At 37.2% G+C, this 15,249-nt stretch overlaps 1 protein-coding gene and 1 long non-coding RNA gene across 5 annotated transcripts in view; one reads left to right on the top strand and one right to left on the bottom strand.

Annotated features, from left to right (window-relative positions):
• Window positions 1–15,249, bottom strand: part of ROBO2 (roundabout guidance receptor 2) — a 1,748,812-nt gene that overhangs the window by 1,221,952 nt on the left and 511,611 nt on the right. The window lies entirely within an intron of this gene.
• The window catches only part of LOC103880819, a 67,470-nt gene that overhangs the window by 13,165 nt on the left and 39,056 nt on the right, over window positions 1–15,249 (top strand). The window contains exons 2-3 of the long non-coding RNA XR_001898580.2: window positions 1,179–1,282; window positions 8,070–8,197. This is a non-coding gene — a long non-coding RNA (uncharacterized LOC103880819). The remainder of the gene's footprint in view (window positions 1–1,178; window positions 1,283–8,069; window positions 8,198–15,249) is intronic.

The raw sequence follows: 15,249 nt of genomic DNA, 5'->3' as shown, positions 1-15,249 counted from the left end.
AAATTTAGAATGTATTCTCAAAGCCATAAAAGTTTTATCTATTGAACCAATAATTATGTAGCACTAGGAATTGTTCTAAGTGCTTTAAAATACTGTCTCCATCCACATAAAAACCCTAACAATGGGTATTCCACAAATGTTAGAACACAGCTATTCCTTTTGTCGCTTTTTACCCACGTAAGAATAAGTACTCCCTTCTTTCCACCCCTGTGAGCACTAGGTACAGAGCTTGGACACAGCATATACAAAACACTGTATTGTTACTAAGACCCTGAGTATGACTGACTGTGCGTGTGTGTGTGTGTGTGTGTGCGCCCGCGCCCACTGGTCTGTGAGTTCTGGGATGGTAATGCTTGCTATCTTATTAATGTTTGGATCCAGAAGAATTAATTAATATATGATAGGTATATATTAGGAAGTCAACAAATGTTTTCCTAAGGAGAGACTTAATTTATTACTTTCCTCCTACAACGTGTTGGAATTTGGAATTGAATCCTGCAGTCTTATCACTCTAGGTGAGAAGTCAGAGAGGAAATGTATCTATGGACTAGAGACACGACTCTAGGCAGCTGGGGCTGAAGTGCTAAAGCAGCTGGTGCCAGATGGTCAGTCCCGCTACCATGAAGGTCACCATCGGCAGCTCACAAGGGGGAAGTAAGGTCACGGAACCAGCTTCAGGAGGTGACACTTCCCGTATGATCACTTCACTTGGCTCAACTCAAAAAAATATTAATCTCAAAGTTCTATCCAAGTATTTTCTGCCCACTAATAATAGTAGTCAAATGTAAACCTAATCTAATATATAAACTTTTAGTTTATCTGAAGTTTTATGAAATGTATTTGTTTTACAGAAAAAAAACTCACTTTTTTTGTGTCTGTTAGACTATAGTGTTAGAATGTGCTAGAAAAGCAAAAACCAACTCCTTAAGTAGTAAAGTATTTTCATAGTATCACGACTCTAAAAAGCATTTTTTTCTCTCCTTTTATCAATGAAACAATCTTTAACATTCAAAATTGATGAATAGTGCTGATGATCTTTAAAAATTCTCGAAGATGATTTCAAATCTTTCATATAGAATTCTTTAAAATGTCTCTTAAAATTATATTTTCCTAAATATTTCTCCACAATATAAAAATATACAATATAATGATACATTCGTCTGCTTTCTCTTTTGGAGGAATCCACAGCATTACGCTCCTTACGGGTTGGTCTTACGTGATGGATTCATTACAAAGATGTTCAGTGTGAATGTCTGGAACCTGGTGGAAGACTTGAAACCAGGTATGTGGGCAGATGGAACTTATGAGGTCTTCTATATTTTAATATTTCCTGCTGAATAGACACAGACTACTGAAGCAGAAATACCACCTGCTTCCTTATTTTGTACCATAAACATAAACTGAGAAAAAAGTCATCCATTTCACAGCATTAAAACTAGTTATATATCTGAAATTTAATCTATATCTATATATGTATTGCTCACACATTCCCCTGATAGTATCTATTATTTTTAAACCTGTAAATTCTAAAAACACAAGTAACGTATTTACATTCAAGGGTGGGTTTGCAGTGTCTAAAACTGAAGAGGAGAGATACATACTAATCAATGTGACTGATGAAGATGTTTGTGCTAAGACAGTCATTGAAAAACCAGATTCTTGGAAGAAATCTGAAAAGGAAGCCTGCTTATTTAAAGAGAGAGCTTTAAAATCAGATTACTTTGCCAAAAAATACAACTGTAATCTTTAAACAACAAGACTACAATTACAATAAGCATTTATCCTAATTCATAGGGAGCTACAAAATGTATTAAATGTATTATTTAATAATGATTATCAATTTTGTGGGTGGTATTTGATAAAACACATTCTTCTCTTAGTGAATTGGCAATGTATGGAATTGCTCTCCTGACATCACAACTGGGAATTGTTCTTCCATTTTCTTCAAACCCCATGAAATTATTCATGAATTAAGTTATATATTTTGCAGCCACAGGTCTATTTCTGACAACCTGCTTTGCTGTCCTTACATTTGCAGTAGTCTTCAAAATTTTAAAGTACATCCAGGAACCCTCCAGTGTCTGCTCGTCATTATCATATTTTCACCATTTCATTGATAGCTCTCCAGATTATATCTATCATTTTACATCCAACATGATATTTTCCCCCTTCCCCCTCTTCCTGCGGTCTCCAGGACTATCAGTTGCAAGTGAGTTTTTTTTTTTTTTTAGGCATTAAAGGTCAAAACTGTTCATCAGAATGCATAATAAATGTCAGAAAGCCAGGACACAGCAGCGGAAATAGCCCCGATGCAAAACACACCTAATAAGAGAATCACGTAAATCCCGCATTGTGAAGGGCGTTTGTATTGTAGAATGCTAATGCTCGCTGATCAGTTTTGACTAGCACAATCAGGCTGAGAGTATAGAGTGATAGTCAGCTCATAGGAAAACATATATTAGCACAACACAGCATATTTAATGTGTCTCTATGTGTTGCTAAGTAAGCAGTTAGGTGCACTGTGTCTTCTTTCTGGATCTAATTCCTCTTCTGTGGTGCTCTCACTGTCACGGTGAGTAACTTCATTCACACACAACTGGATATGCCCTTTAACCATCCAGTGATATCCGAAATCTATTTCTCTCTACCTGTGTAAAATCAGCATTCTGAAGTTCATCACTCTCCCATTTCCTTCAGAGATTCTGTGAACCTTAAGTTCCTAAAATCTTCAGTTTCCCTTCCTTTGAAATATACTAATCTATCCTTCTACTGACAAGCACATTTAATTACATATTTTAAAAGAAAGAAAAGCACACAGAATCAATAAAAATCACCCCTGTCATCTAAGCCTGCTTCCCACTGTCTCGTATTTGTTTCCTTTTAAATGTCAAAATTCTTCAGATTGCATGTATCTCTCCCTCATGGTCTAATTTTGTGACCAAGCACTTGAATGAAATTCTCTATGGGAAAAAGGGTCATTTTATTTTTTTAGACCCAGTGGTCATGTCTTCTTCACCCTCTATGAACTCTGTAGGATGCAGATGTCTGTTGATCATTTTTGCATTCTTTCCATATTTCCCCAGAGTTCCAATCTCTGTAACCATCCCAGGCTCCTCACTATTCCCTGGCTATTTCCTTTGCTGGCTACTCTTGTGATTCTTAATTGTGAGTATACTTTATATCTGAGGCACATTGAATTTTAAAGCGAGAGGGTAATTTAGAGGTGATTTTCTCCAGGAGATATGGTCAAGGTGGTACTAGTCAAATACTCAAATAACATTTGCCAGAGCTACAAATCCCTAACCTCTTTCACTTAACACAGTTTTCCAAACCTTTTCAGAAACCGGGTTTCTCCTCTCCTCTCTTCATCCACATTTAAACTTGCTGCCTGTGTTGTAATGGTCTAAACACTCATTTGTGTGCATACACACAAACACTTGACCATCTTCATGCTTTTCAGCTTCATCCTTTCTTATATAAAAGAATTAAAGGAAACAGAGGTATTAATAAACCAGTAAGTGTTTCAATTTTACCCAAATAATTGATGCTGACTGGGAAACTGGGACTAAAAACTCATACATGCCTAAGCTCTTTGTCCTTATTACAGCTGTTTTCTTCCCAAACGAGGTAAGCTGAACACCTCACAAACATGACGGAAACATGCCGGGGCCTCTCCCAGTGGCTTTCAAAGAAAACGTGAGGGAGATTTTGCTCTGGCCAACTCATTTCTTGGGTGTTATAGGCACTGAGCTTTGGCTTTGGGCACAAAAGGTATCTCTGTTCTTGAGGAACTCATAGTCTAGAAACGTAAACAGGTACGTTAAGCATAGAATAGAGTTCATTAATTTGGTCATGTTAAATTTATGAGTGACTACTACATGCTTAGCAGTTTTATCTTAGGCATTGGATATACCATGGTGAAGAATACACACACACACACACACACACACACTTGCTACATCGTGGATCTTCAAAGTTTCAGAAAAGACAGGTATTGAAGAAGTAATTACAGGTGTGAAAATGTTATGAGAGGACAGTATAGGTCCATGGGTAGAGTTGCTAGATTTAGCAAATAAAAATACAAAGGTGCCCAGTTAAATTTCAATTTCAGATACACAATGAATAATTTTAGTATATCCAGGTCCTATGCACTCCTGTATTTTAAGTAGAACATCTAATTTGGGAAAGTCAAAAGGCAAAATACACATTAACTATGTGAAGGGGTGGTGATCAAGAAAAAAAAAAAAAAAGGACAGAATCCTATTTTAGACAAATTGAATGGCAGGTGGAAAGGCCCAGGGTTAGAAAAGCATGGCTCATGCTAGTACTGAAAAGGAGTTCCCTGTGGCTGGGTTATGGAGTGTAAGAAGGATGAGAATAAATTTATAAGGGTAGAAGAGGCCAGATGATGCAGGATCTAGGCTGTGTTATCATCGGTTTAGAACTATAGAAACACTAGAGATGTGCCTGGGTGTGGTGGAAGATCAGATTTCCAAAAAGGGTTCTGGGGTGGGAATGTTGAGTTTGCCAAGCTCCAGTGGAGCTATGTGTGCCGTGCACGCCTTTGGACCACTTCACAGAATGGTTGGTAAACATTGTGATCACTTTATTGTAGCATGATTGGCAATAAAAGTGCTGTGGATATTTAATGATACAACTTGATGTGTTTGGAGATAAATGCACATCATGAAACTACCATAGTATCATCACTAATGATGTCATAACTGTCCTACTGTCACTCCCCCACTTTTTTAACTTTTCGGCTAAAAGCACTTAATATAAGATCTAACCTCTAAGCAAGTTTTTAACTGTACAACACAGTGTTGCTAATAGGCCCTATAAAGTGTCTCTTCGGATCTTATTTATTTTGCATAACTGAAACTGTGTACCCTCTGACCAACACTTCCCATCTCTCCGTGCCCCCAGCTCCTGGCAGCAACCCTTCTAATCTCTGCTTCTGTGTGTTTATCCATTTTTTAGAAACCACATATAAGTGAGATCATGCAGCATTTGTCTTTCTGTATCTGGCTTATTTCACAGAATATTTGTAATATGCTAAATACAATTGTAGGCATACTAATAATGAAATGATGTATAAACATTGTTAATAACCCTTTAAATATTAGCAAGTCTAATAACATACATTTAAAAAATATTGATAAGTATGAATGACAATTGTTCAAATCATTGTATAATTTAAATGTATGATAAGTATTGAATAATATTTTTACGTATTCTTAAGGTAATATGAAAATGTTCATGACTTGTATTGGTGACAAAGACACATATATTGCTAAGTACTGTGGCTTATCGCCGATATTTGTAAGTAAAAGAAGTGCTAAATATTAAAGATCGTGAAAATAGAAATGTAATCTTTTTTCATCCAAGATCACAACCATGTGAACTTGATTCATCGACTCTTCGGAGGCCCATGGACCTCAAGTCAAAGTGCCCTTTTCCAGTTGTCTTCATCATACCAAAGTGGACTGAGGAGGCTCCACTGCTCAACAGACTCAGATGGGGCTCGTTACTTACCCACATCCATTTACCCTTTGCTAACTGGACATATTGATACCTGGCTCACAATGATCGTTGTTAACTCAAGTCTTGCCATCATTTTAGACATTTCAAAATCTCCATGGATGACTAGCCATGAACTCCAGTTCTCAACTCTTTGACCTCTCATCAGGTGGACTTTACCTTCATCTTCCATTTGCTTTAACCTCCTCCCTCCCACCCCTTAAGACTATACCTTGCAAGCACCCTGAAATTCTCAGGTTATAAAATTCTGAATACAAACATTTAATCATCTAGTGATCATATCCCATCTTCCAATTTCTCTTGGTTACTCCCTGCTTTCCTATTTTCTGATCCATCAGGTTCATTTACATCTGTTCTCACTATTGTCACACTTTTGCCTCTACTTCTTTTCTATCCACTAGTCAGCTACTCTCATGTAAACAGCCTCAGTTTTCTCTTTCCATGTTGTCTTGCTATTCCATTACTCAGGTAATGTCAACTGTCTGCCTCTGCCAGAGAACATCCTGGTTCCTGAGTGCCCCTGGAGGAAAACATAAACGTTTGTTTGGTTTTGTCGTGTCACTACAGCTTAAGGGTCTTCCACCTGAGCTAGTTATGGAGGCTTCTCAGCAGTTCTGTGTTTTCCTTATCTGCTCTCTCTTCTGTTCTCCAGGGGGATCATCTTCCTGTGTTTTAACTTGCCTAGTACCACCTTATGCTTTTACTGAGAAAGAGAAGAAACTAGATGGCAACTGCTTTCCTCTGTAGTGAAACCTGTAAACTCACCTGCACTTGCCGTCATGCCTTTCACTCTCCCTCCTGTTCAGCGGGACTGATGGCCACTTTCAAAGGACAAACTCCTTTCCCGTATGGGCAAGACTCTTACCTCCGCCTGCATCTTTAGGTATCCCACTGTGTTTATTCTCCCCTTTTTCCCATGCATCTTTAGTAAAATAGATACTTCTCTTGGTGTCTTTGGATCACAAAGAAGTCTCACCTTTTTCTTTACCATGACCCCTTAATTTACCACTCATTTCTCCTTCAAAATAAGATTTTATGGATGAGTGGACTAACTTTGTGAACCTTGTGTTTTCTACTTATTTACACCTTATTTACTTCAATTTTATTTTTAAAAGAATTTTGCAGTATCAAAGTGCTTGAAGAGAAAAAATAGTCATTTTTACATAAAGTACATCATCACCTTGCTAGTAAGAATTTCAGCCATGTTTCTGATGCCCAGACTAATGCATGAACGTAAATTTATTTTCTAAGTTCGATGAAACAACTCTTTTATAGCCGTGATCCCATTTCCGAAGAGACGATGCAATTTACTAAATGGTGCCCCAGTGACCTGAGAGGTTAATACAGATCAAACATGCAAGTAGTTTTTAATCTTTGTTGAGCAGTTGATTCACTGCCTAATATAGAACTCTAGCAACCTGCATTAGGCACAGGCCCACCTGTTCATGTAGAAATAGTTAAATTTATCCACATTTTCCTTCTGTTATCTTACCAAGTCAAATCTAGGTCCAGATTCAGATCTGAGCCTTACTGAACAAGGGGCTGGAGCCAAGACATACAACCTCTTGATAAGAAGCTATCATAAAATTATACATTTGGGAGAGACGAGAGTGGGCAGTGGGGACCAGTGAAGAAAATGAAAAGTAAGCTTATAGAAAGGTCGCTGTGCAATGTGTATTTCTTTCATTTCTATCCCATTACTATACATAATAGGTTATAATGTCAACAGGCATTTACATAAATGCCTTCATCACACCAAAGTGGAACGATCAGTCTCTGGCTGTACAGGGCCAGGTGGGGCGGCTTATTGGCCCAGTTTGGCAAAAGCAGTTACTAAGAACCTACAGTACAGTTCAACATTATTGGGCACTCAATATGTGGGTGTCAGGAAGCAAGAATTAGGTATAGGAATATAAACAACTGGCAGCAAGAGAAGACAAAAAGAAAGCATAAAAGGATCAAAGTAATTATATAGAGAAACATGTAAATAATGTGATTTTCATGACAAAACTATGCAAAAAATGTCTTGCAGGGCTATCAGTGTCTGTCCCAATCTGTTGTTGTTGTTATTATTATCATTATTATTATTATTATTATTATTTTGAGAATAATGTTGTATGGACAAAGTAACAATCTTTTTTTTTTTTTTTGAGACGGAGTTTTGCTCTTGTTGCCCAGGCTGGAGTGCATGATCTCTGCTCACCGCAACCTCTGCCTCCTGGGTTCAAGCGATTCTCCTGCGTCAGCCTCCTGAGTAGCTGGGATTACAGGCATGCCCCACCACATCTGGCTAATTTTGTATTTTTAGTAGAGATGGGGTTTCTCCATGCTGGTCAGACTGGTCTTGAACTGCCGACCTCAGGTGATCCGCCTTCCTCAGCCTCCCAACGTGCTGGGATTACAGGTGTAAGCCACCACGCCCGGCCATATTGCCAATCTGAAAATACACTTGTTTTGAAGAACATGCTGAACCATACTTTCTGTCAATATCTGATCTAATCTCCTTCGGATCTTGTCATCTCATACAGCTCATACAGTCTTCTGGGATATTGTATCCACTGTAAGGTTCTCGGTGTGACCATCAAAATGACTGGTGGAGGTTTTAAATAAGAGACATGGTCAGACCATCACACTCCACCCAACCAGACCTGAATAGGTAAGTCGGCAGTGGGTCGTGGGCATCTGTATTTTTAAAAAGCAGTAATTTAGGCAATTCTAAGATGCATCTAGCATTGAGAGCCATTGCTACTTTAAGATAAAAATCATTCAGATCATATTTATATCAAGTTGTGATAGGAAGATCTTGATTCCAGGTCCAGTAAATGACACACAACTATTTCGTCAGCATTTTAAACATCTTCCATGTTCTCTAACGGTTTAGTCTCTTCCTGCTTTACATTACACACACTCTTTTATTTATTTTTTTCTTTTTTTTTGAGATGGAATCTCGCTCTTGTCACCCAGACTAGAGTGCAGTGGCACGACCTCAGCTCACTGCAACCTCCTCCTCCCTAGTTCAAGTGATTCTCCTGCCTCAGCCTCCTGAGTAGCTTGGATTACAGGCGATCGCCACCACGCCCGGCTAATTTTTGTATTTTTAGTAGAGACAGGGTTTCTCCATGTTGGTCAGGCTGGTCTTGAACTCCTGACATCAGGCTATCCTCCCACCTCGGCCTCCCAAAGTCCTGGGATTACAGGCATGAGCCACTGTGCCCAGCCTACACACACTCTTAATAGAAGAAATGACTAATCAAAAAATATTGATGGCAAAAAAAAGTTTGCATCTCATTTTAAAAATAATTAACTATTTCAATAGGCATGTTGAACCTTTTTTTGGCCAGTGTTTTCAGAAACTGCAGTTGAATGAGTACAAAATTCACCACAGAATAGAGGCTGCTATCTACCCAAATACTGCTGTTTGTTGAATCCACAGCAGGAAATTTTCATGTATTGTTACAACCAGCTATAAATACATCCCAAAATATGGGTAGAGTTAAAAAATAGATGTTCAACTTGTTTGTTACAGCATTTTATTAAATTGAATATTTATTCCCCCAGTTGAAAGAGGTTCAACAATTTAACAGATGTTTTGCACCTAGCATTATTGTGAAACTAGTTATGCTCCCTAAAATCTCATTGATTTCCTGCTGATAAGAGTTATTAAATATAGCATGAATTTCTTGACCATCTCCAGGGGTGAGGACGAACTATTTCTTGTCAGTTCACTACTTCTTAGACATGTGGAAAACCCTTTCTCATCAGTGACAGCTTTTATATATTTAAGCACATGGATTGGAATGACAATTTTCTGTGGAGACACAAAATACTTCCAATTCAGATTTTTGAAAAATAAAATGGCTTCTATCAGTTGTTAATATTGTTAGAGAAAATGTAAAATTCCACTAGATATAAATGTTTAATTTAAAAATAGTTGGAATTTCTTAGTGAAAAATGCAATTGATTGAACTATACAGTGTTTATGGCTGATTACTATAAAATACTGATGTTTTCATATTGATATAAAATGTCAGTAACAAAAAGGGATCTATATAAAATTCTATGTGCATGTATGCATATATCTGTATTAGTTTACTTATTAATGAACATAGAGATCTTTGCTGCTAATTCTTGTCCGAAATGTGTGTTTAATCAAAAACATTGCTTATAACTTAGGTTTTATTCTCAATGTTTTAGACTAACATCTTACACAGAAGTAGATCAATGTTTGCAATTTTAACACATCATCACTTAAACACGTCAGGTTAGAGCTTAACTTCTGTAGTTAGGCCTTTTATAACCAACACAAGCAAAATTGATAAAGACTGTATTCTTAACAATGTAATAGGCCAGGTACAGTGGCTCATGCCTGTAATCCCAGCACTTTGGGAGGTTGAGATGAGAGGATTTCTTGAGCCTAGGAGTTCAAGATCAGTCTGGGAAACATAGGGAGACCACATCTCTACAAAAATGAAAAATGGTGTAATGATAATATTCAAGGATTTGTCAAAAGGCCACATAATAAGTGGGTGATACAGTATAGAATCATTTATAGTTATTGTCTCCAAATAAAATAATGAGAGCTTCAGAAAAGCAGTATCTTAAGCAATGATGACATTACCTGTGAGATGATGAATAATATGCTAAAACAGGGACTGTGTATAGTCCAGAGAATTACAGGTAAAACCCTAGAGAAAAGTTAATTAAAACACTGATTATGGTGTATTTTTAATGCCAAATGGAATGGCCTTTCCACCTACTGACATATCACTATTACTAAAACAAAACCCCTTCGAATGAGTTGCTCCACGTTGAATATCAAATGAACACTTATTATGAATCTAATCATATAACATTGGAAATAGCTATTCAGTACAATTTGCCAGGATTTAGCTACATGATTCCCATTACTATTAATAAAATATGAGGCTAAATCGCCTTGATGCATTTGACCTTAAGAACATCATGTTTCCTACCTTCATGAAAAAAACACGACAATGTACATCTTTTTCCTCAATAGACAGAGAAAATAAGTTCTTTATCACTGCAACACACTGTGTTCTAGTTTTTACAGCTTCCTCTGTGGAGGAAAAAAAAAGATATACAGGTAGTTCATTTAGAAGATCTTGATTGCCCTGAATAAAAATGTAGTTCGGGTAATAAAACAAATCACCTTCACCTGCTTTCATTGGAGCCCAGGTTAAATTAAAAAAAAAAAAAAGTTTGTAACCCAATTCCATTGGTATTTGTATCACTTTGAATAAAAATGTTATCTAATTTATATGTGTACAATTACACAGCTTATGCCTACGCTGAAAAGTGAGTCCAGACACAGCATTCTGTGGTTACTATTCACCTTTTACGTTTTCTGGACTCTCATTTTCTTCCCCAAAACACATGTTTAATGGGAATATTGTTCACGGCTTTGAATTAAACCCAGAAGTAACACAAATAACTGGTACTGTGGCATGTGATGACATAATTTTTGACATGTATTTTCCCATTTTATGGTGATTTATCTGTATTTATTCCTTAACCCACTGTTTACCTGCTGTCAGTGAAATCTAAAAAACAAAATACATGGGGTTGGAGAATTTTAAAAAAGAAATGGATGGTACACTAACCTTTATATACATTAGTTTGTAAAACCATGATTAAAATGTAGTTGCATTGATATTTTAGTAAGACATTCTTAATTCCCATAAACAAAAAGAAGGCTGTACTGCACGAACAGTTAGTTACACTGCACACAAGAAGTACTGGAATTAATTCTAGTTTACTGATTTTTTTTTCACCAGTAAACTAGGTAACTAAGATGACTTGCAAACTAACTCAGTTAACAATTGACAAAACTGATTACAAGGTCTTTGAGTATATTTTCAACCAAATGTGACTATAAAGAGTACATGCGATTTTTTTTTTTTTTTTTTGAAAATTTTCATCATTTTTAGAGAACTGAGTTTGGTTTTGTTAAAAAAAAATTTAAAAAAGGCAGGTTGAAACATCATAAAATTTTAAAGCGTTTATTTGAGCAAATAGCTCTGAACCAGAAGTAGGTAGGGAGTTCCAACAAGGGAACACCATGAGGAGACTTTTATTGGGCCAACACCGAACTAAAGCAAAGAAAATATTTGTTTGGACTGGGCGCAGTGGCTCATGCCTGTAATCCCAGCACTTTGGGAGGCCGAGGCAGGTGGATCACGAGGTCAAGAGATGGAGACCATCCTGGTCAACATGGTGAAACCCTGTCTCTACTAAAAATACAAAAATTAACTGAATATGGTGGCATGCACCTATAGTCCCAGCTACTCTAGAGGCTGAGGCAGGAGAATCACTTGAACCCAGGATGTGGAGATTGCAGTGAGCCGAGATTGCACCACTGCACTGCAGCCTGGGCGACAGAGCGAGACTCCATCTCTCTCTCTCTCTCTCTTTTGCTCTCTCTCTTTCTCTCTCTATTTGTTTGGTGACAGTTATATAGTGGCCTTATTTGGTCTATCCCATTGGCAAGTCCCTAGTTATATAATTATACATTTGTAGGCTGCTTCTGATTGAGCTTAAGTTTGTTTTTTCTTTAATATAGGCATTTGTAAGAAATAGCTCAAGTTAAGTTTTGCCTGTTTGCAATTTAAGCACAGTTAAGGTTATTTTCAAAGCTTAACTAGCTTTACCTCCTCAAGGGACTGTTCAGGACTTGTTCTCGTTTTATTAAAGGTTGGTGCAAAAGTAATTGTGGTTTTTGCCATTACTTTCAATGGCAAAAACCACAATAACTTTTGCACCAACCTAATACTTTTAACAGTTAACAGTTGGAAGATCATTTTGGTATGTGGTAGAGAACACATCCTTGCAAAAAATTATTTTTTTGTTTGAAAGTGATTAGACAAGAATCAACCACAAAATTTAAAATAACTTGATTTTTTTTTTCACATAGTTATCTTTCTGAATGTAATAGTTTGGTTTTGCAGAGACAGTTCAATATGAATTTTGATTTTTGTCTTCTATGTGGAAATTCTATTGCCTATTCCCTGTCTTTTCAATTTGTATTACAAGCTTACCATTTAGGAAGTTCAGAATATCACTATTTTTTCCCCAATTATTTGAATAAATCCCCCCTTTTTTTCCATGCCATTTAGGCTAACTTTATTTTTTCCTCAATATTTCAACTAGCTAAACTCCTTTTGAAGGAGAAAGCATAATGAACTGGAATCAAAAATGTTCATCCCACTTTTAACTCTGTAACTAGCAGAGTAAACCCTGGTCATATTTGATTTGTTGTTCGTTCATTTATCTTGTTTTCTTGTCCTTTTTTGTTCTTAGTACCTGCATATCACTAGGCAGTAAAAGAATGATAACACGATGTCCTAGAATGAACTCTGTGAAAGCAGTCACTGAATCCTGTTCTGTGCCTGGCTTTCCAGCTCACAAGATGGTCTGTGGCAAGACATCTAAACTCTTTTAAGTCAGAGTTGTCTTATATGCAAAATGAGTAAACTGAGTTAGGTTATTTCTATGGCATATATTAATGATAATTTTTTTTGTCTTTTGAAGTGTCTGTTTTTCTTTTTCTTTTTATTATTATTATTATACTTTAAGTTCTAGGGTACAGGTGTATAACGTGCAGGTTTGTTACACATGTATACTTGTGCCATGTTGGTGTGCTGCACCCATCAACTCGTCAGCACCCATCAACTCGTCATTTACATCAGGTATAACTCCCAATGCAATCTCTCCCCTCTACCCCCTCCCCATAATAAGCCCCAGTATGTGATGTTCCCCTTTCTGAGTCCAAGTGATCTCATTGTTCACTTCCCACCTATGAGTGAGAACATGCAGTGTTTGGTTTTCTGTTCTTGAGATAGTTTGCTGAGAATGATGGTTTCCAGCTGCATCCATGTCCCTACAAAGGACACAAACCCATCCTTTTTTATGGCTGCATAGTATTCCATGGTGTATATGTGCCACATTTTCTTAATCCAGTCTGTCACTGATGGACATTTGGGTTGATTCCAAGTCTTTGCTATTGTGAATAGTGCCACAATAAACATATGTGTGCATGTGTCTTTATAGCAGCATGATTTATAATCCTTTGGGTATATACCCAGTAATGGGATGGCTGGGTCATATGGTACTAATAGTTCTAGATCCTTGAGGAATCGCCATACTGTTTTCCATAATGGTTGAACTAGTTTACAGTCCCACCAACAGTGTAAAAGTGTTCCTATTTCTCCACATCCTCTCCAGCACCTGTTGTTTCCTGACTTTTTAATGATTGCCATTCTGACCAGCATGAGATGGTATCTCATTGTGGTTTTGATTTGCATTTCTCTGATGGCCAGTGATGATGAGCATTTTTTCATGTGTCTGTTGGCTGTGTGCATGTCTTCTTTTGAGAAATGTCTGTTCAGATCCTTTGCCCACTTTTTGATGGGGTTTTTTTCTTGTAAATTTGTGTGAGTTCTTTGTAGGTTCTGGATATTAGCCCTTTGACAAGTGAGTAGATTGCAAAAATTTTCTCCCATTCTGTAGGTTGCCTGTTCACTCTGATGGTAGTTTCTGTTGCTGTGCAGAAGCTCTTTAGTTTAATTAGATCCCATTTGTCAATTTTGGCTTTTGTTGCCGTTGCTTTTGGTGTTTTAGACATGAAGTCCTTGCCCATGCCTATGTCCTGAATGGTATTACCTAGGTTTTCTTTTAGGATTTTTATGGTATTAGGTCTAACATTTAAGTCTCTAATCCATCTTGAATTAATTTTCGTATAAAGAGTAAGGAAAGGATCCAGTTTCAGCTTTCTACTTATGGCTAGCCAATTTTCCCAGCACCATTTATTAAATAGGGAATCCTTTCCCCATTTCTTGTTTTTCTCAGGTTTGTCAAAGATCAGATGGCTGTAGATGTGTGGTATTATTTCTGAGGACTCTGTTCTGTTCCACTGGTCTATATCTCTGTTTTGGTACCAGTACCATGCTGTTTTGGTTACTGTAGCCTTGTAGTATAGTTTGAAGTCAGGTAGGGTGATGCCTCCAGCTTTGTTCTTTTGACTTAGGATTGTCTCGGCAATGCGGGCTCTTTTTTGGTTCCATATGAAGTTTAAAGCAGTTTCTTCCAATTCTGTGAAGAAAGGCATTGGTAGCTTGATGGGGATGGCATTGAATCTATAAATTACCTTGGGCAGTATGGCCATTTTCATGATACTGATTCTTCCTATCCATGAGCATGGTATGTTCTTCCATTTGTTTGTGTCCTCTTGTACTTCACTGAGCAGTGGTTTCTAGTTCTCCTTGAAGAGGTCCTTTACATCCCTTGTAAGTTGGATTCCTAGGTATTTGATTCTCTTTGAAGCAATTGTGAATGGAAGTTCATTCATGATTTGGCTCTCTGTTTGTCTGTTACTGGTGTATAAGAATGCTTGTGATTTTTGCACATTAATTTTGTATCCTCAGACTTTGCTGAAGTTGCTTATCAGCTTAAGGAGATTTTGGACTGAAATGATGGGATTTTCTAAATATACAATCATGTCATCTGCAAACAGAGACAATTTGACTTCTTTTCCTAACTGAATACCCTTTATTTCTTTCTCTTGCCTGATTACCCTAGCCAGAACTTCCAACACTATGTTGAATAGGAGTGTTGAGAGACGGCATCCCTGTCTTGTGCTGGTTTTCAAAGGGAATGCTTCCAGTTTTTGCCCATTCAGTATGATATTGGCTG

The sequence above is a fragment of the Papio anubis genome, chromosome 2 (genome assembly GCF_008728515.1).
Source record: "Papio anubis isolate 15944 chromosome 2, Panubis1.0, whole genome shotgun sequence".
Classification (NCBI taxonomy): Eukaryota; Metazoa; Chordata; class Mammalia; order Primates; family Cercopithecidae; genus Papio; species Papio anubis.
Note: the sequence above shows the minus strand (reverse complement) of the source record. Positions and strands in the feature narration are given on the sequence as shown.